Genomic DNA, 25,894 nt, shown 5'->3' with positions numbered 1-25,894 from the left:
AACAGTCAGCTAATTATTCTGAAAACAATCTCAACACAGAAAGCAACCTCTATGCAGAGAGATACAGAAGTCATTGAAAACATTAACTTCCCCCATCCCCTGACCTTCTTCCAATGAGGAAGCAGAAACAGTTACAGATAAGAATTTAGTGATGCAGCTAATTTAACAGTTCGATTCAGAGGGTTTTGTGAAGAAGTTTTAGACTGGAAATTATAAATTGACCATGCTACGTAGAAAATCCACACTTTTAGAAGTAGTTCCAACATTAAGGCCCTTTGATGATGCAATCTGTCCCAAAGTAAGCCATTTAAACAAATGTATTTCAATTTCAGCTCTTCCAAATTTTTATTGCACTTAAACTATAAGATTAAACAAACATAATCATCTTTAACAGTTTAGTGAAAAAAGTTTCTACATCAAATCATTCTAATCCTCTTGATAATCAAGTTTGCTTATATTTAGGTACAGCATTTCCTTGATTATCATATATAACTAAGATTCCCAGAAGTTCTTAATCAAGAACTTTTCCTAGAACTATCAGTCAACATCACAGTATCTGCTGCAGAACACATGCTAGGCATTTCAGTATAACATCACCCCAGACTGTATTTGCCCGTAATTTATTCAAATCAGTTTAATCCCAAAGCTTTTATATAGCAGAAGTAGAATACGTTCCCTTGCATGTGGTTAAATGATGATGTTATATTTGACTTTAGAGTGCTATATAAACACTTGTATGTCACAATATATCTGGCTTGCATTTGTGATCATTTTCTTTTCACGTTAACATTTCTTTCAATATACAGCAGCATTCACGTACAGCCGAGCTCCAATAAAGCAGAGCTTGGCAGAAGCTGGGGGTACTACACTGCAGTCACAGCCATCTGCCAGCACAACTGGCCATAAATTAAAACAAACAAACAAAAACAATTAAAGGTTATTGGCCTGGTTACTAATAATATTAGAAGAAAACAACTATTAAAGATGACACCCAGGAAACAAGCTTGCCAGGGCCACTTCCTCATTCTCCTGTAACCTGCCTTTCAGAGCAAACACCGGGTTTTGAGTTGTCAGCCTTTCAGAGACTGGAGGCTGCCAGAGATCAGGCTGAACGTTCATCAGTGTCTACTTGAATTATCTAAAGCTTTCAATCCATAAACTCAAGTTTGTGAAGTCTGATACTTCGTGATACTACTTCCTACGATCAAAACTGATTATTCAAATACACTCATGAGAATGGTCTTAAGATTTACTGAGGACATGGAATGGTTTGGAAAGCAAACTAAAGAACTAGGCAGAAAAACAAATTTGACAGGAACAGTGGGGAAAAGGTTAAGGGGAAACAAGAGCAGTTTGATTTGTGTTTTTATTGCACCCTTATTAGCTATCCATTGGTTATTACACCATCTAGCTAATAGCCTATTCAGGTTGACAACCTAAAAGTTTATTTTTTCATTCCTGCCATTGAACACTTGAAATTCTTCAAGTTTTTATATCCCAGGTGAATCTTGTATGTGTAATATTTGAAGATACAATCTTTATCAGAAAGAAAAATATATTTAAGCATAGTTGCAAGCTTTTTATAAATGCATACAATTCTCAAACTATGTTAATTCCCAAGTCTATTTTTATCTTTTGCTCTTGTGCTTATTGTCTTATTTCATATTCTGTTACTACTTGTAACTTACATTAATCCTATCTCACTACAGTGCAATAATAAAGCAAATAATTACCTAAGGGATGAAAGAGTGTATCCCTCAGTATCTTGCATAAGGATGAAAACTAAACATTTCAGGGACTTCAGCAATTCATTTTTCTTAATAGAAAAAAGAGCGAGCTTTGAAGACTTCACAAATTCTAGCTCAAGTAAGAAGCTCACTAAGGGCACTAAGCCAAGGAAAGACACATGCACACTGTCACCTTATCAGCCTAAGAGCAGCACCCCTCCTGAAGAAAGACTTAGACCAGCTGGTTTAATTTAATGACAGGGAGGGTGAACACTGACCTCTCTCCTTAAAAGCTGCAATTCTAAGGTCAGCAAAGAGATCCAGCCTGCACCCATAGGCCCACATTTACTGTCACGCACAGACCCAGTGTACTAAGCACATTCCCAACCCAGATTCCTCAGGACACCATGACTGGGAATAGGCTGTTGCTACAAGAAGCTCCTGCTCTGTAAGAGGACAGGGAGCAAGCTCTAGGCTAGGTGGCTGCCACAAAAAATACATCACCTGCTTCTCACCCCCACGCAGTCCAAAGACCCAGACTCCTTCCACAGACCCAGGCGCAAGCAGCATCGAGGCACAGGAACTGAGAAGGGGTTGCCCGGGGAGGTGAACCACAGGATGCACAAACAGTGCTAGCAGTAGCACTGGGTGAAAAACACTGAAGTTAAGCTGTTGTTGTATAACAAGTTCTTCAGACTGCTAACTTTCGTGGTCCTGGTTGTATTTTACACAACAGTCACTTCAGTACAGGACTTACTGAAGTGAAAAGGTCTTGGGTTCTCCGTTTTCTCTCACTTAAATCCCTATTTCTTTTTTTCCCTCCAAGATATACAATTTGAGAGACAGGCGATACCTCCTCTTCTCCTCAGGAGGCAGCGTTTAATTGCAACCTTTTCCCATAGTGAGCCTGTAAAATAAGCTAAATGTTTACATTATGTACTTAGGGGATTTAAAAACTGAAACTCTAAATTGTATTTTTCCAGTTAAAAATGCCTGTCAATTAAAAAGTTAAAACTTGGCCAGTTTTAACTATACTCACTACAAAGAGAAGAGCACCGTCTTTGCCCCAGAATACCATCCAAACATACCATCGTTTGTATACAGCTACTGTACCATTTGGGTATCTTGACTACAGAACTAAAACATCTAAGATCTATTAAGTATTGTTTAACTCTGACAGTCTTCAGAACAGGGGTACAAATACTTATGCAAACAACTGGAAGAGATTAGGATGTTTAATTTTTTTTAAATTTTATTTTACAGGGAGGATTAACCAGACAGTAATATAAATAAGCTTTCTATAGAAGCAGCTCTCACAACTAGCACATCTGAAGGCAGCACCGCAAGTAAACACTATATATGAAATGTGGTTGTGTTGCATGCCACCAATAGCATATGAAACTGCTATAGTAAAATATCAGAGAATTTGTTCTCCTCTTTTTCTTTCAGTTCCAAAGAAAGTCTTACATAAAGCCTGGCTGGCTCCCTAGGTAGCTACGTTAAAGCTGAAAACACTGACCAGCAGAAATGATTGCAATCATGCTACTACAATCTTCTGCAGAGGAGGGCAATCATGCAGATCAGTTTCCTGTCAAATTGCTATTTAATCCTAGTAATGTCCGTCTAGTCTGAATACCCTTATTTTGTGGTTTTGTTTCCAAGTCATCACAGAACTGATAGCTGCAAGGAGAAGAGAAAGAAACAACGTGAATGGTCCTTGGATAAGAGCAATCTTGGGCTGTCAGGAACTAAAAATAGCAGATACTATCTGTATCAGCTGTGTTCTCTTTTCTTTTTTTTCTCTCCACCAGTGTCCATTTCAGGCATCCTGTTAGTGTGATTTAGGATTTTACAGTCTCATATACAAAGGGCTGCAATTTAAGACGCCTACAAGAAAATAAAACTTATCAGACCTCTTTTTTCAAGTGGCAAGTGTAAAATACAAAATTAAAGTGACTAGAGAATTGAAGCCTAATTTTAGAAAAAAATCAGTGTTAGCATCAGATTCAAAACCACAAGATACATCATTTATTGCCAGAACAGATGCTAACTGTGTGTCCCTTTCAAAGGGACAGGGATATAGTAGCAGCAGGGAAATACTCCTGGAAATGCTTTCTAGCCTGAAGTAAAGAGACAAGCTAGCCACATGAAAAGGAGAGAACCACTTCTTTTTCAGTGTGTCTACGTTACTGAGCGCAAGATCTATTGACCACTGCAGCACCCTTGGGCTTCTGTTTTTAACAAAAAGCAACAACATATTAACTTGTATTCATGAAGACTGTAAATAGTCTTCAAAGTTTTCGAGACAGCTTCTGAGCAGGATGCAGGGAGACCACATTACATGCACTTGATCACATGATTTATGAAAACTTGAACATTTAACTATGAAATAGGACTACTTAGTTGCTGTACTAAATGCCGCATTTACCAACGGAAGACATGTAACCACTCCATCACAGATTTATTCCCAAAAGAACACAGATTTCAACCTGAAAAGGACATTGTGTTATTTAAATCTAAGTTATTGCTAGCTAGCTTTAACAATAAAATCAGATTATATTTTTCTTAATGAAGCAGGTGCATGCTCAAAACCAAAACAGTTCAACAGGAAAGAATTTTAGTTGGAAAAAGTCATGTTTTTCTGTAGCACAAGATCCTCAAACACGACTGGGAAAGGTGAAAGCTTATGTTTGAAAGGTTTCACAAAGTTGCACATCAGCAGCTAAGGATGAGATTTTTTTCATATATTTGGACACCTGCAGATGGGGATACTTACTTGGTGTCGGTCCAGCAAAGCACAAGTCAAGTCAGAGACAGGCGCTTTTGATAGTTTCACTAGTACCTAAACCAGTTAGATACCCACCTACACCCCCAGACACCTACATATACCTGCTTATAAGAGTTTCCACTCTATGCCCTATCCCTTCTCCCACCACAGTACCTCTGAGCTTCATGTCCTCAAGCCCTCAGCCAAGCACTGGCTGAATTCCCACATCCACAGGCACTAACAACTTGTATAAAGTGAGACGCTGCTGTTAATTAACAGGTGGGCACCTGCTCTATCCATGGCAGCTGTTCAGGCTCCTGGACAGCCTGGAGAACAGTTCAGTTCAGAAGTGCAGATGAAAAATAGGAGGAGAAATATTATAACTTTTCTAAATAATTTGAGACCAGTAAAAGAGGTATTAAGATATTGAGAGATCTGTTTATCCCTTGTAGGCTAATAAAAAAAAATTATATCCTTCTCAACGAAGGGCAGACAGTTTTTGTGCCACTCTTGCCCAGCAGATTAAGCAGAAGCTACAGTGTGTGCTATTAGATCAGTCTCCCTCAGTGTTTTCCCTCCCTCCCACGGGACACCACTCACTATGTATATAAATATTTATGTTTGAAAACACATCTGCATGAGTGCATGACTTGCACTGGAGCAGTTTAAAGCATAGTTTTTATTGCATGATGATGCAGAAATCTGTCCCAGAACAGGAACATTTTATGTAGCTGTAAGTACCCTGCTAGCACATCTGCTGCTAAAGCAACAATTCCAGCTCTGCAGCAGCTTAAGTCTGTTGAGATGGAAGCGTGGCTTTATCAATGCATAAACAGCAACAAACTATTGAGGACAAGCCTTTTTTCAAAGTTTGATTGAAGGTTTGGTAAGCAGGTTTGCCCACAGAGGGTAGGCATAAGCCCATATAAGGCCACATTTGCCTCCTGTGCACCTGTAATTTCAACATGATCATCATCACTATTTCATCTGACTAAGCAAGCTCACAGAGAGTATATGAAGGGTTATCATGTATAGAAAGTCACAGAAAGAGGAAGAAAATATGGAGGATTACAATGGGAAACGTGCTGAAGGAGTGTGGCAAGAATAGAGAATTCAGAGACAGAAATAAAAAGGGACTATATCCTTTGACTGTAAGTTGCTGCCAGAAAACTGCAAGTACTTGCACATTAGAGCTCACCACCCTGACTAGCATGTCTTGTCCTCATTACCATGATTCAAATAAGATTCACTTTCTGGAAGAGTTTCCAGAACTCCAGTGCCAGTCCTACCTCGTCTCCAGCAGTCTCCACCTGGGCAGAGAGCTGCAGATATATCAGGGATTGCCTTTTACACCGTAAGTATTCAAGACAGCCATAGAGCTTCAAGAAAGACATAGCACACAGTGTCCAGAAAAAAAGAGTTTTTTAAGAGATGGAAAGAGGGAAATATTGATTAAGGGTCACAACTATGCTGGGTTTTAGCCTTTCAGCTGTACATTCCTTTCCTACTAAAAGCAGCAGGTGAGAAAGCCTAAGCAGAAAAGGGAGGGAGGGAGGGAGGGAGGAAGCAAGCCATATAATCAAAAACATAGTTCTATAAAAGGAGAGAAGCAGATTCCATCATCACCAGGCTAGGGAGAGTGGTTTCATTATCAAAAAAACCAAGATATACGTTCTCCCACTACACTTAGACACTATAATAATAAAGAGGCACTATAAAACCACTGCAGTAAATTAGGGAGTTAGGAGAAATAAACAGGGCACAGGTTAATGGTATTTATATATATTTTGGGGAAGATGAGCAATTACAATTTGCATCTCAGCACATGCCCATTATTTGCTATAACCTTAAGTAATAATAAATTCAAAGACAACAGATCACTGTTGCTCCTACCTTCTACTTTCCACACACAGCAAAGGGCGGCAGCAACTACAGCTCATTTCTCCTGTGGCTGCTCACACCGCACTGCAGTTATTCCAGCCACACCAGCATGAGACCAGCCTCAGGTTGCACAGCAAGTGCCTCAGACAGGCATGAAAGCACGTTGCCTCCCAGGCAAGGGCAGCTCTATGCTCTTCCTCAACTCCTCTACCAGGGAAGCAAGCAGATAGCCCCATCCACAACTACTAAAGTCTATGCCTATCACAACTTTCATTTACTAGATTAGAAGAGTCAACTTGGACAAACTCCTCAGGAAACCCATTACTGAGACACAGCCCAGACTCCCAGGATAAGCCAGCCCCAGCTGCCCCTGCTCTCCTTTTATCAGCTCCAGCTGGCACCCCCCATTCTCCTAATCAGGTCTCGCATGGGACACCACACCCATTTAAAATGGCAAGTCCCACCATGAGAGTGGCTCGGGTTCAAGTAATGAAAAACACTGGTAATTAAAAATCAGCTGAGGTGAATTAGCTCCATGCCTTGGCTGGTGGGGTGCAGCGTGTGCCCTGGCCACAGCGGGCCCCGTGGGCTCCCCCTGGGCTGCAGCTCTGAAGCAGGAGCTGGGGAAGGTGGCTTCTAGAAAGCTGGTATCACAATGGGGAACCTCAGATGGGTCTGGGCTGCCGCCTCTGATTTTTATTTTTTTTTAACTCTGCTGCCTTAGGTCTGAGATCACAAAATGGACTTTTAACCCCCTTTCCAGTATGGCAGAAACCTGAAGCGAAGGGGAACTGTGTCAGGAAGGTGCTCTGAAATCTCCTTAGAGCACATGGTGAGACAGATGGAGTTTTGGTGGGCATTTGCCCACACCTTTTCTGTAAAAAAAGAGAACATCAAAACACAAGAAGAGTTTTGTGTTGCAAAACCAAGGTTTCATTAGAACATGAACTGAATCTATTTTTTAGCATCAAAAGCCTAGGTGTGCTGGGCAGTGCAAAATATAAATAGGAAATCTTAGAAATAACTCCCCTCTCTGCTTGCTATGAACTCACTCAATCCAGAGCCCTTTCGAAAAGCCCCACAGGTTTGTCAGCAGAAGCAACACCCCAGTCACCTCTGGATTCCCGAGAAGTCTTTTCACCACCTGGTTCAGCAGTCTGCAGAAACTTGCTCGTTTAGATATTTCCCACTCACTGCTTAGGTCACACGTTTCTTGAAATCGTGCCCTGCCCTGCCCAGATACCTGCAAGGCCTGTGATTATTATTCAAAGTGGACTCATCAGTGTGTATGGTAACAGCCTTACCATAGAAACAGGAAGGACTGGGGTGCTTTGTTTTCTAACAAGCTCACATGCATACCAGAGCTCTGTTTCTAAATTCATTCACTGAGATTTTTACTGTGAAGTAATTGAGGAGAAATTTACCCATCTTACTCATCTTCACCAAGACAGCCCACCCGCCTACTTCTGTGATAACCCTGAATGTAGCAAAAAGCTTCATAAAATCTAGTCCCCTTGCCCAGGATGACTAGTCAGACTCCCTCTTAACCAGTTGAAGGCTGTGACCTTGAGACTGTGCATTTGCCACACAGGAATACTTAGACAAGATGCAAATGTTTCTCTTCCACCAGCTGTGCTTCTGTACTATAGTACCTATACATTTAAAATAATACCTCTTGCTCCGAGACACAGAGCTGCACCTAAGCAACTTACAAACACGAATGTTTGCTAGAGGATATGACTGAAATTCTGCCTCTGGGCAGCTTGCTACCAAGAAGATTTTCATCTGTAAAAATGATATGTGTTTCCTATACACTTGGGGAACATTAAAAAAAAAAAAAAAAGGAAGCCAAATTCCCCATGAAGATCCTTGATGAGCTAGATAAACACTGTTGACTACCATCATAAAATTTATCTGTTGCATTTTAAAGGGAGATGGTGTGGTTACAAGACAACAGAGACACAATCGGGTGCATGCCTGGTACATACGTGCAGATTTCTTCACTGTCTGTATTAGGTTTTGTAATTTCCATTGTGACAGATGGTAATAAATTCACACTTTTGTGCAGCTAAGTGAATACATTTTTTGTTAGTTCAACAAATCACTATATTGTTGCCCTGAGAGCAAGAACATACTGGCCAGAAATATGCCCATCTATTTGTAATATTACCAAGCAAAGCTGCACTTTTTAAAATACCTAGTGTTTTTGGTAACAGCTAAATGGAAAGTAGGCTGGGCTCTACCATTGTTTACTCATATTTCTTTTGCACGGAAATCTTGGATTCTTTAGAGTATATATTTGTCATTCTGACATTTTCTGATGAGAAAATGAGGAGAGAAACGGGATAAGTTCAGCCACCTGAAGTTACATATTAAGGTTTGCAGAGGTAAATCAAAGACACAAGAAAAGCTTTTCAATGTGAAGAATGCCAGAGCAAATTAAAAGAGATATTGACAAGAATAATCAACACAGTAGAAGACTACCTGCACCATAATAGAGGCTATATGAAACCAGGCTCTGTATCAAGAGAACATAATTCATATTTCTGCAGGTAGATATCATGTATTCAGATCTTATTAAAATACCTAACACAGCATTTCAGACTACCTTCTCAGTCTCAGAAGGAGGCAGGGACACCAGAGGAAGATAGATGGATTTTCAAAAACATTATTAATAGATTACTGAAGGTAGTAACTTTATATTTAGGAAACAATTTGCTGTGGTGTTCTTTCAGAAGTACCTCTATGGCCCTGGAAGAAGTCACTAGCTAGTGGGTCAGGTAATATAATCCAAGCCTGGGCCCATCCCTGTTCCTAGTGGAGGTGCCCAATGCCCAGGACTGGGGCTGCCCCTGGCTCCCCCCGGCTGGCCAGGCTCCCTGGCTGGGGTGGTGGGATGGCCGTGGCTGCGAGGCTGTCCTCACCGCTCCCTGACACCGAGCAGTGCATTCAGAAATATCCAGCTGATTGTGTTTTATAATAGCGCTGAGAAGGGCTATATTTCTGTTCCCAAAATACAAAAGCAAAAGAAACAAGGTTAGTGACGCAACTTCATCCACCATGCTGAAGGGAAAAATGGGAATGAAGAAACAGAAAGAGTAGGGAAGCAGAGCACTATGTTACAGGGCAGTCTAAAGAACAAAACAAGGTTTGAATAGCCTGAAAACTTAGTCTCACAGGTTCTCAAGCAGAAATCCTGAAAAGATGCACTTGGAATCGATTTGTTTCGTTTTGTTTATTTTTAATTTTCTAGTCTCTTGAAAACGAAAAGATCCAATCCATCTTTTCTTGCTTATCTGTGAAAATCTAGATCCTCACTTCAATTAGTTTTGTGGTCCACATTGTGTCTGCAATAGTAAATTACTTATCGCACAACAAAAATCTCCATACACTTTAGGTTTGCACTGATGGAACCTGTGCCAGCTGTACCATGCTTGTTATGTGCCCATAAAAGCTTTCAGCCAGTTTGACAAGGAATGGCTGTAGCTGACTTCGAAGGACTGGTAGTAACAAGGGGTGGAGCAATCAGTTCTTCATTGCTTAGTAAGAAGGAAAATAGAAGTACTGAGCTGGGTTTAGAGTACTTCTGCAGCTATGGATTTATTGCATATTGTAATACAATTATCTACAAGCAGGAATTCAGCACGCTGATGAAAAATGGCAGCAGAGGGCTGAATAGGCTGCCTCTAGTGCTGAAGGACAATGGATTAAATGTTGTAAGGATTTCATTCTGTCATAGGGTAAATAAACAAATTACAGGTAAAATAAATCTACACATATCTGTGTTGAGAGAATCTGACTGATGCGGTGTCTGAATGTTGTGTGCATAAGAATCTCCAATCAAATACTGAATTCTAATTGACTTTCACAAGTCAATTCATACCGGATTTCACAAAGGCAGTTGTCAATGCTCTATGGTTGAACAGCTTATTGAATTAGGAGAAAGTCACTCACTATTCTGAGCAGACTGCATTCTGCAAGTACTGGTGAAACAGCTAAAAATCCCATCAAATATGACTTAGCAGGGAAAGGATTTATAAAAATTCCATTGTAAATAGGAGCATGTTGTTCTGATTTTACTGCCGTTGTTCTGTGAAATTAGGATGACTTTTATAAATGATGAACAAATGAATTTTTGTTTATTGAACATAAGAAATTATTTTTTCTTCACAAATGGTCTCACAGATTAAACACTGTTTATATATTTCAGAAAGCTGTGGGAGAGCTGTGGAGAGTTCTGTTTAAATCACCCTAATTGATATATAAATCACCTTTAAATTGTTTAAATCACCTCCAGCTCATAACATAGGAAACACTTTTTGTAAGAAGCAGCTAACTACGAATTTTCATACTTGCAATATCCTGATGCCTTAAATAATACATAAACATTTGAATCCTTATCTTCCACTTGGGACCCAGCTCACCTACTAGTGTTTGGGGATATTTGGGCTTTACATCCAGCTCAGCAGCTTGCTTTACACACTAGCTGGTTCCAAACACCTTAAAGAACGTCAGCTGTGATGGTCACTTCTTAATCTTCCTGTCTCCAAAGTCAAATTGTTTAAACAAATAGTATAAGCTTGAGATAAGATGAAGAATATATGTTTAAAGACTCTATCAAAATGGCTTAGTGAAATTTCAATGGTCTGTGATAGAGTGGAAGTCAAACTAGGTGCTACAATGGTACCTTTTCACTATGGAAGTGTGAGTCTGTTGTTACTCAGAAATGACATACTTCATTGCCAGGGAAGAAAGAGATTCCACAAAGGAAAGAAGAGCTTGTAACAGTGCGAACCAGCACCATTCATTTTACAAGTCAGCACAGCCTTCAATCATTTTTCTCAATTTCATATTGGATGCTCTCATTTGTGTTTTCTTTTCACTAACTCATCTACAAAATGTGGAGATCCTGTATAGTTTACATCAACTAATCTCTCAGGCTTGGGAGTACTGCAGAAAACAATACACATCACAGACTCCTTTATCCTTTTATGATATACATCTTTAATATGCATTATTATGACACACAATAAACATAACTTTAGTGTAGTCATGCATACAGAGCACATGTCATCAGTCACGGAAAAGTGGGCCTGTGGGTATTTAAGGCTGAGTGGGTGGGTGTTTTATTTATGACATGAATATGACAACTCTTTTAATGTACTAGCTGAATGCAGTAAATGCTGTTCCACCACTAACAATTGTATACATTTGCTTAATGTAGTCAAAGGAAAAAAACCCACATTTTTAATATTATTTGTTTTTAAAAATAATCCTGTGTATTCTACTGAGTAACGTGATGGACATTGAAAGCCATGATGACTTTTTTCTTTGAGGAGGTCTAATAGCATGGTTAACAGTTGAATTTTTTTACATACGAAATTTCACTCTATTTTTTGCTTTCAACTTTCATGCAATCCGTTTCCATGAGGTACCAGCTTGCTGTCCAGCAAGCCGATCTCATTCCATATTGATATGTGGTGAGACAAAAAGACAGAAGAAAGAAAAAAAAAAAAGGAAAAAGGTAGAGGAAAAAAAAAAGAGAAGACCTTGACCTCTATTCTTTCCCTTCTGTGGCAGCCCAGCTTGGCTGAAAGATCAGTGTTGTGATATATATGCAAGGAATTCCTCTGATATAACTGGTATAAATTTATTTCTAGCCTGCCTCATTATGATATTTGTTTACTAGATTTGGCTAGTTAACGTTATGTGACGGCAGATATGATTCAGCAGAAAACATCTTTAGCAGACATTTGAAAAACCCACATGATCAATAGCTGGGGAAGAACAAACATATGTAGCATGTTTGTTTGTTCCTCCTCTCTAAAGCTTCTCATTACTGATATCCTCCAAGCTCAAACATTCAGATCATGCTTATATTCAGAATAGTTTGAGTCCGTGCTGTGCCTATTTATACTCTTAGTCCAATGCTCTCACTCTGCTAAGGATGACTGATTTTCAACACTGCTGACTTTGAAGTGCTCTTCAAAATAAAGGTTCTGATCATATGAGCTACTGAAATGCTCAGACTGTCACAGCTCTTGAGGGCAGCTGTGTTATAACATGTCAGAAACACATTTAACACGATTGAGGGCTTGCAACAAGCACCATTTGGAATCAATGTAAGCATGTAATGTGATAACAGTTCACTATAGTATAAGAACCAAAATTACCAGATATCCTCATTATAATTGCAAGTAACTTATGTGCAGAGGGTCTAATGTGGAGAGAAATAGAAGCAATACTCTTGTGGATGGTTCAGTTTAGCAAAAGGTCATTTAGCAGAAAGACACACTATGAGCAGTCAGCTCTTTTGTTTTCTTCTTTTGATGCATGTGCTTATGTCTGTCTTATCCTGAAATGCTGTCCATCAAAACAGGTTTCCAGACAGAATTTCCTAAGGTGGTGATCTATAAATCAGATATCAATTTGCACAAGATCACTCTGACTCAGCTTTGAATCAGACTTAAAAGTATTTGTTGTCATATGGAAGCAAATTACAGTGCAGCAGTAAAGTAACAGAAACATTGCTGAGAAACACTGGTGCCATTCTTGCCAGTGGGATGCTGCTGAACATCACAAAACCTGACAGACCAGAAGCTGGGACTACAAGAGAATAGGAAACTGATAGTTTAGATTGTCTATATTTGTTCAAAGGGACCCAAATATCATTCTGGCAGGCTTAACGTACTCTGTCTTCATTGTCAAAAATCAAGGTAGTTTGGGCCATCTTTTTTCACAGAGAACGACTGCTATTACAAACCCTGCCATATTAAAAGCATGAAAGGTACTAAGACATACTGTATAAAGCTACTTTAGCATGTCATATTCTAAAACTTTAGTTTACCTGGCTTTTTAATTTTATTGTGCAATTAACCAAGTCTTCAGATAGGAGGTAAACACACACAACAAACTTTTGTTATTGGATAACAAACTACCAAGGGAAAACGGAAAGTGTGATGGCTACTGTGCCATTTCTTCTTCCATTTGCATACAAGGTAGAAATTGTTATATGCCATTGAAGTAGAATGCTGCACTTTTTAAGGAAAATATTTTAAAAGTAAGATTTAAAACTTAATATTCCCTTCCATTCTGAATCATCACCTGGAAATTTGAGCTGTCTTTTTTTTTATATATATATAAATGTACATTATGTTTATTTTTAGTCTTCATAGAAAGAAAGACAGAGGATGGGAGCAGGGACATCAGCCTAGAATTGGAAATGTTTTGCATTATCTATGTAATCTCATATTCATTATATGCAAGCACTTTAGCAATCCATCAACTCTGAAAGATCTGCAAACATTTAAAAGATGACAGCTTTAATTCCAGTACCATAAATCCCAAAATATGTTCCCAAATGCAGCACATGTCCATAAGATATCAAGAAAATGGGTGTTGTAGTTTGGTTTTGTTTTTTTAAATTACATTACATTATTCATAGACTAACATAATGTTTATTTGAGGGGGGGGGGGGGGGGGGTTGTTGTTGTTTTTTTTTTTCCCCCAGGCACTGAATAAAACCTCTGAGGATGGCCGAGAACAACAATAGCAACAAATAATTTGAAGTGATTCAAACTCTGGAGAGTACTCTTTCCTTTATATAATCTCTCCCCTTTGGTACAGGTTTGGTACAGTTGCTGGGAGAGAACGTTACTGGTATATTGGTATTGACAGGGAAACATTTATTTCACAGTCCTGGAACATAAATGTGCTAAATCTACCAATCTTCCTATGTCAAGAAGCAGGTATCTTGAAATATATTGACCTGCCAGGAAAAAAAAAAGGAACCATCCTTTTACAGTTTTCTACCCTCGTTATCTTTATTTTGGTGGAGCAAAGCCTGAACACCTCTGTCACTGAACAGTACATCTGCACAAACCCATAGCAAATATGTGATGTTCTCACTCATGAAACTGGAATACAAAGAGTGCCTTTCAGATAAACTAGCCTAGTTTATCTGTACAAAGAAAATATATTTTTTAGATCCATATTACACCTTCTGGAATTCTCAGAGCACCATCTGTTTTTAAGCAAACAATTGCAATTCATAAAGTAATATACCTACGGTGATTTACAGAGAACAGTTCAGACCTTTATCCCCAAGTATGATGACAGAAAATTACATACATTTCTAAATCAATGCTTTCTGGAGATTCAGAATCAATGCAGATGTCCTTTTCTTTCTTTAGTATTGTATCTATTCCTAAATCAGATTAGATTAAACAATATTAGATTGATAGATAATACAACAGAAGTCTTTTATCTCAATTTGACTAAATGACATTTACAATGCTACTAAAGCAATACTTTTTCATTTGAATCTTCATGTACAAAGCTTGGAATTCAACTGAATTTCTATTTCTTCTTTGTCCTGCTACTATCTTTGATGAAATTTATTTGGTCGTGTGAAAATGGAAGAAGGTGACATGGAATTCATTCAGATCAAAAGTAGGGAGAGAACTGGGGAATAAGAAGTAGAGGGTGTCCATTAGCCCTTTCTCCACTTGATACATAAAAAGGAAAAAGCTCCAATACACAGAAAGTAAGGGAAGGCTCTTTACTGACGACTGTACTCATCCCTAATGAATCAGGATGGTATCAACATTTCATCAGGTGCTTGGGCCTTCACAGTATAAATTTGAAACTCCTGGTGTGATGATAAGCTCCATTGTAAAACAGTCCTCACCATTTTGTGCCTGGTAACGTAAATCCAAGTTGTGTTTTGACTGAGTGTCCTACTATCTAAGTAGTTCAAAAAATCATCCACTTCAGTTCTTCCATTAGTAACGGGTGCCTCAGGTCATGGAGATTTTTGTATTATATACAATGGAAGAAATAATCCAACCAAATACACGTGGTTTGTTTTCATTTTGCAGTACTGCTAGTAGTTGACATTTATGTTATCCTTCTTACTATTATTCTTAAAGGTGATGATTCTGAAAGAGTATCTACAGATGAGGTTCAGAATTAAAAAGTTCATCTAAAAGTATTGTGAAATGAATTCTTTGAACTTCAATCTCAGTTCTGGTAAGTAAGGAATAATGTTGTCATCCAAAACCCTGAGAAAATGGTTATATAGAAATACTTGTAATATCTCAGATGTTACACAGATATTTTACCAGTCCTAAATCTGAAAATGATTGGATTTCAGGGAAAGGAAATTACGTGATAAGGTGAGTTAAGAAGCAGTTTCATTTATGGTGTAGTTAAGCTGAGACGTCAGGATTTATGAATGGTTTTGGAAAGGTCTGAAAAGTTTTCACAGAAACTAAAGAATATTTGTGTGCTTTTAAAGTTCAGGTCACTGTCAATTCCTCAGTTCTCTCTTTTAATGTAATATTCCAGCCTTTCATTCTTATGACAATGGCCACCAAGAAAAAAATCAATTATTTAGGACCAAGCATTTGTTGGTGTGTTTGTGACAAGGGCGGGGCGGGGGGGGGGGAGGAAATTACATGCTTCACAGGTTGCCAGTATGATCTGAAGGAGGAAGTGCAAAATCACAGGAGGCAAAAGTCTGCAAGTTTTTTCCCTATGCCTCTCCAATGGAGGTCTAACAAGCCTAAGATCAAATCATTTGGAGAATTATGCCATGATCAGAAATATGTTGGTCAGGTATACTGATTACTAACCTGTTCACAAACAGATTTAGTTCCTACCTCTGCATTTCTCTGTGGACCTCTTTAAGTTGTAAAGCTAACCCTGCAAAGAATTGGACAAATTGTCACAGGTAGCTTGAAGCTAGATCCAGAGTTGTGGCTAAGGGGTCAAGGCAGCAGAAGCAATGCTTAATTAGGTGTGGCTTTATCATAAATAAGCAAAGCCTGCTTCCTCTAACAAATATTTGGTATATCCCTTGATATCAGCAGGCTTTGGGATACCCCAGCCATTGCTTTCTCTCCTGCAGGTAGGATTTCTTCCAGAGTTGGGGAAATTGTAACGTGCTGTTATTTCTCTACATTATCTCAATACTAACCTACAAAAGAGAATGTACCAGTAACTGGCTAAACGGAATTTAGATACATTCAGGCTACTATGACACGTAAATTATTTTTAACCCTAGACAATAAAGCATGCCTATAAATCTAGCAATATATTTTAAAAGATTTTTATGATATTTGCAACATATGCAGGATAATTTAATAGCCATTTTAGACGATAATTGCGATCTTATAGTCAAGGTAAAAATACTACAAGAACAGATGTTCTAAGGATGTAACACACTTTTGATTCTGGTGTGATCTGGAAAAGGGTAAAGGTATGAAACTAAAAGACAATTGGAGAACTTTAGGAAGAAAAGCAGGGAAACAATCACCCATCATTGCAGAACCTTTTAAGTGATAATTAGCAAGAATTCAAATAACATCCCCTCCCAAACGATTTGTTCATTCCTAGCCATGGAGATTTAAACTGATACCAACAACTGTTACAATGGTTCTCAATATGTAGTTTTCAATAGTATTTTAGTACTGGCCTATTTCTAATATCAGCCGACAAGCAGATTCATGTGAGACAGAGATGGAAAGAGAATCTTTCCCCTGGCAAAGAGTTCAACACTTTTATATGTAAGTGTTTAAAGCTGAAAGGTAAAGGGTAGCTAAGGTTGTTTAAGAAACCTGCTGTCTTTTTCCCAACAGGGTAGCATTCAAACATGGCAACATAGAGTATCAGCTTCTAGTTCAAATCTTTTGGGGGGTGACATTTGCTCAAAGCTTGAAAGACTAGAGAATCCTAACAAAATAAACTTAACTCTATATGCAATATGGCAACTAAAAATTGAAAGACTCATAACTTTAAAAATAAAATGTTCTGATGCACACACCTACTACAGTTAAAATACTTTGAGCAATTTAACAGATAGATTTGGTCATTTAGATTCTATTTGACCTATTTCTATCATTAATATTAAAATGCTTTTAAAAAATACACAGACACACATTTATTTCTGTATTGGGTTCCCTACAGTCGGGTGCCTCTCTGAGCTGCGTTTCATAGCTGCAAATAAGATATTATGCACAAACTAGGAGTGCTGAAAAATATGATCTTAAATGTTCTTTTTACGAGCACTAGTTTGAGAAATAAAACAAGTATTCAGACTTCAAAGCAAGCAAGGACTCGAAATATTAAGGAAAAAAAGACAGTATTTCAATCAGCTTTCACCATTATGTTTGTAGCTTGCCACAACAGTATCAGTCTACTGTGGCATGTATATCATTCTGAAAAGATGACTTAACAGGTATAAACCAGCAAAGCTTCTCCAATTTCAATGTATACGCTTTGAGGAAGAATCTGGGGAAAAAATCAGTTAGAGACTAGCTCTCCAAAGATACTCTGGGGATAAAGCAATAAATGAGAAATGGCCTGGGTTGAACTATAATAGTCACCCAATGATCTGAAGATGGAAGCCCTCACAAATTGTTGGGTTTTTTGTTTAAGTCAGACATATTGACTAGGGTTCATTAAACACTGTAGTGTCCCAAAGAGAAGGCTGGTCATGCATAAAAGCATTTCTGTAATGGTATAAGCCCATTTAAAAAAATAAAATAAAATAAAACAAAAAAAGCTATTGTTCTATGATTTAGAGTTAATTGAGCTTTTCCAGAGAGAAATTCAGAGCAGGACATTATAGAGTGATTAAAGACACCTGAATTCTCTTTGCTTACCTCCTGTGAAAACGCTAGGGACTGATAAGAAATTGTTAGGCAATGCCAGTAGAGCTGGGTGAAGTCTCTATCAGTGTCTCCAGTGGACAGTGACTATATCACTAACACATTTTTGTAGAAAAATGTAAATCATTATTTGGGGGTGGGATGTGTGCTGTTGAAAACACTTTTTGCATTCTATTTTCCAATAGTTGTTTTAATAATTAGTTTTAACTTCTCAAAGCAAAAGATTTCTTGGCTTTCAATAAAAATTGTTAAAATTTTGAATTATAAAAAAAACTAGAAAAAACCAGGAGAAAAATTAAGTCATAGTTGAATACCTTATTTCTTCTTAGAGTAATTCAAATGCAGTGGAATAGGACAACTAAATCAGAACTCCTTCTACTTGCCCCTGTCATGCAGTTCTACTGATACAGCAGTCTTGCTGTTTCCACATGCTCCGTACTCCTTGGGCTCTTCTTTCTTCCTCCTGGTACACTACAAAGCTGTATAAGCCCCAGGTTATGGCCAATGCACATACTAATATACTGAGTTTCTTCCCTCACCAGAGTATACATGCTTTACACAGAGCTTAATTTTTTCTGTTTACTTAGTGTATTTTAATTAAAAAGAAACCTATTAAATTACATAAATTACTTTGGTCATCACTTCTTTTATGTGACAACATTTAGTCTCTCCAATACTTGCAAACCATGCCAAGGTTTTTGGAACAAGCATAGCATTATGCTGATTCCAGTTCTAGGAGATCTTTCCATAAAGGGAAGCAGTAGTAGCAGCTAACAGCATTACAAGACTAACTACCTTTAAAGGAAACATTTTTAAAGGAGTCTAAAAGTAAACTTGATTGAGGGTATTTGTGAAAGTGCTAAACAAATTAGAAGAACTTAATAGAAAATTTTAAGCACTTTGAAAGGAAGAAAACACATTTTTCCCCTTGTACAGTAATCTTGAAAAGCCTTTTAAATAAATAATGCTATGACATTTGATATAATTAGGTTCAAAACCTATCATGAAATGCCATCCATTTAAGGATTTCTATTTAACAAACTATCAGGGCTTTGGATGAGGGGAAAAAAGAATCCTGATGAACAATTAAACAAATGTCATTTCTTTACTTGATTCATTTTTATTTATTTAGTGAAGAAAACATTAACAGAAATTCAGATACATTAGGACATTATGATAACTCTAGTACATTAATAATGCAAATAGCATAAGAAGGTTAATTACTTCTCAAATGAGCAGTTATTGTACAATGTTCTTCCTTTGCAAAATACACCAACTCATTCGAAGACAAAAGCAATTCTTTTTTATTGTTTTTGTCTGCAGCTACTATTGAAATATACATAAGCATTTTGACCTGTTGTGTTTGAAAATAATTATCAGTCGACTATCATAGGCTGAAATCCAGCATTCAAAGATCAGGAATACATTATCAGTGAAAAAACTCTAGCCTTTATGCAGCACCAAAACCAGACAATTATTTCTGTGCAAAAGGGTCATGTAACTGCTAAAATGTACCTTTCCCCAAAAGGCCAAAACATAAGCACCATATTTGACTTTCAGATGCTCATGCTGCTCTTGAAGACAATTAAACCACAACAACTGCTGTCTTGGTTTGACATTAATGCATTCTTGCAATTGTTTTAACACTGTATGAGATCCAACATATGAAGTCAACTGTCTATGTCACATTCAGATAATTATCCGAGTTGACTTTTCTGGTTTAAACTAAAGCAGAATTGTTTGAGAACTGGGATCTCCAGTATTTTGTTAATTACTCGTAATAAGAAAAAAGTTTCAAAGTGCCCTGCTACAGAGCAAAAGGTGAGTTCTATTGCAGTGAGATAAGCATTTCAGCAACAGTCACAACAAAGAAGAATCAAGACATGGTGATGGGATAAAATCTGAAATGACTTTTATGTATAAACCTGTGTATGACTAAACATTTATTAGTATCCACTGTGGAAGTAGTCTGCAGGCCTTAATTACATTCAGTGCACAGGTATACAATTTCCATCTGTATTGTGACAACAAAAACATGCCCAGACTCCTCTATCTAGGTAAGAACAGACTTGGATAAGACATAGTCCATGAAAGTGGAAAGTCTATATCCATATTTCCAGAAGCTCAAAATTTACTGGTTGGCTCTGAGCTAAAAGGTCAGCTTCTCATTCCTCAAATAATTTCTTTACTTATTGTTATCCTTAGTCCCCTGACTGCACTAACCCTATGATTAGGGAATTTGGCATACCTCTCCATACGACCTGTTCTATATGAGTTTCTCATTGCTTTGTTTTAAATTGTGCTTTATTTTTCATCGGCCCCATGTCCAATAGACATATACATCACCTTGAAGCAGCTTTTCTGATGGACAGTGCATATGTCTGTGCATAGTCTTATGTCCCTATACAAATTACAATCCTTGACATATAATAATTAGCCTTTTCATATATCCTCATCATGAACTTCAGACAGCCTTGAATAGGCTAACTTGACAGTGCAAGAAGCACACTGAAGTTTATTGCAATACTCCAACACTGCTTTTTTCTGCTTAGGTCTGCAGCTTGCAGTTTTCCCAACTTGCTCCTGCCCAGCTGCAGCATGAACATATTGGGTCACGCCGATCCCAGCACTGTCATCAAACTAATGACTCATCAACTTGTGTCCTCTGAAAATGCATACCTAGTTATTTTGACCCACTACCATGTATCATAAAAATCCATAGACACAGTAACAGCCCAGTGCACAACCAAATGGAAGCATAACCATAGTCTGCGTGAACATCTTCTGGGGAGAATAAATTGGGGGGGTAGGAGGGGAAGGATGTGACATTACAAGTATATCTTATAATTATCTGATCTCTTTCAGCTATCAAACTGCTTTTATCCTAAGGCAGAATAGCGGGGGGTGCCTCAGGAAGCTGGAAAATACACCCTTTTTTTCTTTTTGCAGGACTTAGTTCTGAAAAAAAACAAAACAAAACAAAACAAAAAAACCCAACCAACCATCTAAAGCCTGGTTGTTCTATCCAATGGATCAGATTTCTATAGCAGAAGAAACTGACCTTTCCTAAATGCCCTGAAAGAACACTCTTATGAGAGCCACACAAAACATCAGATTCACGTCTTCAATCACAAATACATGGATACATATTGCATTTGTACCACAATTTCCCATGTAACCCGGCACTATCTCTAAGCTTGTCACCAACCTCCTCCAGAACCATCTGCACATGCACTTTCAGGTTATGAAATCCAATTAATCCACACCAAAGCACTAGTTCCAGGAAGTATTCTGCAGTGATAGAAGCATATAGGCCCTGTTAACAAGATACAGCATACCAAAGATGCACAGATCTACCTGCAGACAACCCTGTTTTGAGCACTTCCATTCCCCATGTACCAGAAATTCCTCAGGTAGTAAAACCTAATAGCCTTAATACTGAACATCACCTTTGTCGAGGTTGATGGCATTCAAGTTTCCAAAGCTATGTTGCCTTCAGCTCCTTTCTGGCACATGTCATCAGTTTCTAAAGCCTGCTGGCATTGGCTCCCCATAAGCCTGTCGTCCACACCTGCACCTTGATCACCAAGGCACATGTGGAAGGGACTGCAACCACCCCAGCCACTAACCACTGAGCATAACGAAACTCTAAGTCTGCAGAAATGAAATTATTCATAAGGCATTTGATTAAAATACAATATTTTGTATGAACTTCTATATTAAATGTCTGCTTTTCTACTTTTGATATTATGATACAAGAGAAGAAACACAATTTATGACAGATTCATGTCCCTTCATTAAAACTTTACCTTTTAAAAAAAGACATTGTTTTCTCCCCTCACATTACAACTTAAAATAAGAAGGTAACTTAAGAGTCCAAGTAAGAAGCATATTTCAGCTTTAATCAAAATTTAAAGAATTTACCAAAGAATGGACTAGAATAGGATGATGTTCTTTCTCTTCTACAGACATCGTGAGGAAATTACTCTGGACACTTACCTTAGAACAACATAAAGGTATTAACTGGGTAATTTAATTCAAAATCTCATAGCGAATTAAGGCATTTCAGAGTTATCACAGAAATTCAAGAAGCAATAAATACTGTGTTATATCATTAAGGACTAAATTTTAATGCACTTTGCATTAGGAGGAAAGATGCTAAATAAATGTGGGGGATTTATTATTAGTACTGGAATATTTATAGGCTAATATGTCCAAAGCTCAAGTTTTATGAGATAGCAAACTAATAAATATTTTTAAACATTTATAGTATCATAAAAAATTGGATCTACCTGCAGAGTTAACTGCTACCCATGTGAGTGTCAATGGCAGAAGCAGACCTCTGAACACTTGGCTCTGTAGAACAATGACGATTTCACTCATGGCCTTCAAAATTATTTTTTTCAAGCAAATGTCTTGGAAATGAAACAGGCTGGAACTTGTCCTTAGGTCTGGAAACTAAGAGAAAGATATAAGTATTGAGCAAATAAATATAAGCAATGAGACATTCCTCAAAATTCATTTTGAAGTCCCACAAATGGTATGATTCATTGCATCAAAACAGAATAAACCAATTTTATGGCAGTAATCTGTATCTTTGCTATATGTAATTACAGTATTTATGTTAATCTACAAATATACTTAAAATATGTAGTATAGAATACAGTACATTGCATGAAATCTGTATTAAAAATGCTAAATTAATAATCATGTCACTATGGAGAGGTTACATTTTTTATATATTTATGTACACACACATACACATACATACACACACACACACTTACTTATAAGATTTTAACCTAACTTTAAAGTTTCTGTGTCAGTCTCCAGTAAAGAAGCTCCATGAAAGTAATCATAGAGCAGTAATCAAAGCAGAGCCTACAAAACCCCTCCCCTCAAATGCTGCATGCGTCAACAGCAGAGTATGAGGGATTATTAGAAGTAAAAAAAGTCTGAAAAAATATTTTGAGGAACAGCCTACCAAATTCATAAAAGGCACACCGAGGGCCAAGTACCACAGCCATGTTGACTGAACAAGACCCTTCCCAGCAAGAATGTAGCCCTGCAGGATGCGAGCAGGGCAGGGATGGAGAGGGCAGCTGGCTGTCCAGGTATCACCTGCAAGACTGTAGTAAGAGGGCTGATCGGGGATCAAGCAGGGAAGCCAAGTTGGCAGGTCAGGATCAGGGGATAGAAGGTACAGGGATAGCTGCAATGCAGGTGGAAAGCAAGGGTGAGAGCCCAAGCTTAAAAGCAGGTGGGGAGTAGAGGAGTCCTTGGCCTCCTCTGAGCTATCTGACCACCACACACCTGCACCCTATCTGAGCTGGCCTTGAGCCCTGGCAGCTAAACCCCCAGGTGTGAGAAAACATGCTCATGGTCCTGAGAGAGACTGATAGAGACTAGAAGTGTCAAAGAACCAAAAAAGGAAACTAACAAAGGCCATTGCAGAAGAATTAATTATTTGCATTGTTTTCTCTAAAGAGGCAATTAGGGAAGGTTCCCACACTGGAGACAGTCTTCAGAGAAGATGAAACTGTTAAAAGGTCAACAGAAGATACTCCAAAGCAAATCAATAATTTGAATAGTAATAAATAGCCAGGATCAGGTGGTACCCACACAGCAGCTTTATCGTGGATCTCTTAACCTCTTGCTTAAAATCCACTTGAATATGAAAAGAATTGGAAATTGTGAAAGTGGTCTAAGCAAAAGGGTTCCAGCATGGATCCACATTACTACAGATTCAGGGAAGTCTTATTCAAATATCAGACTATCAGATAAAAACAAACCCCTCAGAATAGAAAAATCCTGTGTAAACCCGTACTATGTAGTAAAACAGTTTATATTACTTTCTTCCCTCTTCTCCAGGTCAGTGCTTGCAATTTTTGAAGGAGCCCACAAAGGCAGGAATAAAGATGATTCAGTCAATTCTTGCATTTTCTGGCAAGATCCCTCCTTACAGGCAATAGAAGAGAGAACCCTCTAGCAAAATATTTAGTTGTAAAAAACATTAAACAAGAGTAATAGGCCATCAACGTTCACAATGAAGAAAGGTTGCCAGAATGGTACAAAAAGATCAAATGCAGATATTATCTCACAGTACAAGATCTAACAGCATCTCCAAGATCTAACTCAAAGGAAATAGTTGAGTTGCCAGCTTAAAGCAATAGACTTTTTTTTTTCATTAACAAATATCTGAATTCTGTAATTCCCTGTGAAGGACCAAAGCACAAAGGGATTCAAAAAGGGTTGAGACAAGAGGATAGGCCCCTCTAACTACAGTAAATATAATTGCTACATGATTTCACCAGTTCACTAGCAGTCACTACAGTGCTCTCCATGGATCTGGTATCCACTAAGCTTCTGCTTCACAGTAAGCTATTTATTATAAAAATCTGCTACAGCTCTGTGTTGCCATGACCATTGATAAAATGGGAATCATCACAGAGTTAAAAGACAAAGAAATAAAGGGAAACTTCATTGACTTTGCATCTCCAAAGAATTCTGCTCAAGAATATGCAAAGAGTTTCATTGATCAATTTTCTTTTTTATGATGGAATTTTTCATCTATTATTACTAAAAAAAAATATGAAACTGGTATTCATATTTTATAATGTATTATCTTCCTCTCTTGTGAAATTCATTCTGAATATAAATATTTATAGTATTAGCTAGATCGCTAGAACGTATTTCATGTTTTGTGGGCTGCTTATATAAAAGAAGTTACAAAGGACTCATTGTTTTCAGGGTGAGCAGTAGAAATAGTTCACACCACTGTAGGCATGCCTTTTTGCATTTCATTCCTTAGGCTCTTGTAATTTCAACATGTTTTTGTCCCAGGCTTGCAAAAGGACCAAGGTTGTCGCTCGTATGTTTGTTTGTACCCTGACATCACTCTCTCTATACCCATGCAAATTCCCTTATAAGCTTAGGGTCTTAGTTTGCTTTGCTGTTTTCCTTTCTGATTCTTGCCAATCTCCAGGATGATATACTGTGACAAATATCACCTTGTATTAACGTCTTCCTTTTTATTCGATGAAACAAGTCACAATATGAAATGATATGCTATTTTCCAAAGGAAACTCACTGTCAGAATTATGATTTACTCTTAGGTTTGTAATCACTGCTTTTTGCTTCAACTTGTAATAAATTTTCTAAGATTTCCTAAGCCAGAAGCAGAAACAAGCTATCCAATACTTCAAACAAGAGGGCAGCTAACTTCTGTAAAAGGTCCTAGTAGGAACCATGGTCACACTTCTACTTGCAGTTACTAATCAAATGTAGGATGCAGAAATCTCCCATCCAAGCTGACTAATGTCCTTTCATAGATGGTAGCATTCTTGCAAATTGGTGTTCTTACTGAAAATCTTACTATATATTCCTAGTTATTTTCTCCATTGAAAGCTTAATTTTAATTATTTCAGTCCATCTATCAGTTAAGTACGCAAGCAATGCCAGTGAAGTGACATATTTATGTATTTTCTTAACACAGTCTCACACTCCCAGAAACAGATACGAGGTGGTCTCTTGATGAGCAGTAAGCTCATCAACTTTCACAAGACCTTTCACCACACAGGTCTGAAGACAGAAGTAAATGAACAAATTCTCCATTCAGAAGTGCAACCCTACATTACAAAAGGTGAAAGCTAGCTCCTAAACACTTCCAAGTAATTACAAAAACTGCACTAGCTCAAGTTTGGGTTTAGGATTTTTTTTTAAATATATATAATTATTAACATCTACTCAGGGTTGGAAATTCTCTACATGCTTGTTCAGTACCTTGGAAAACAGAGTTCTGATTCCCTTCGACACTTCGGAAAAACATGCACAATGAATACTAATAT

The sequence above is a fragment of the Haliaeetus albicilla genome, chromosome 4 (genome assembly GCF_947461875.1).
Source record: "Haliaeetus albicilla chromosome 4, bHalAlb1.1, whole genome shotgun sequence".
Classification (NCBI taxonomy): domain Eukaryota; kingdom Metazoa; phylum Chordata; class Aves; order Accipitriformes; family Accipitridae; genus Haliaeetus; species Haliaeetus albicilla.
This window is presented reverse-complemented; position numbering follows the sequence as displayed.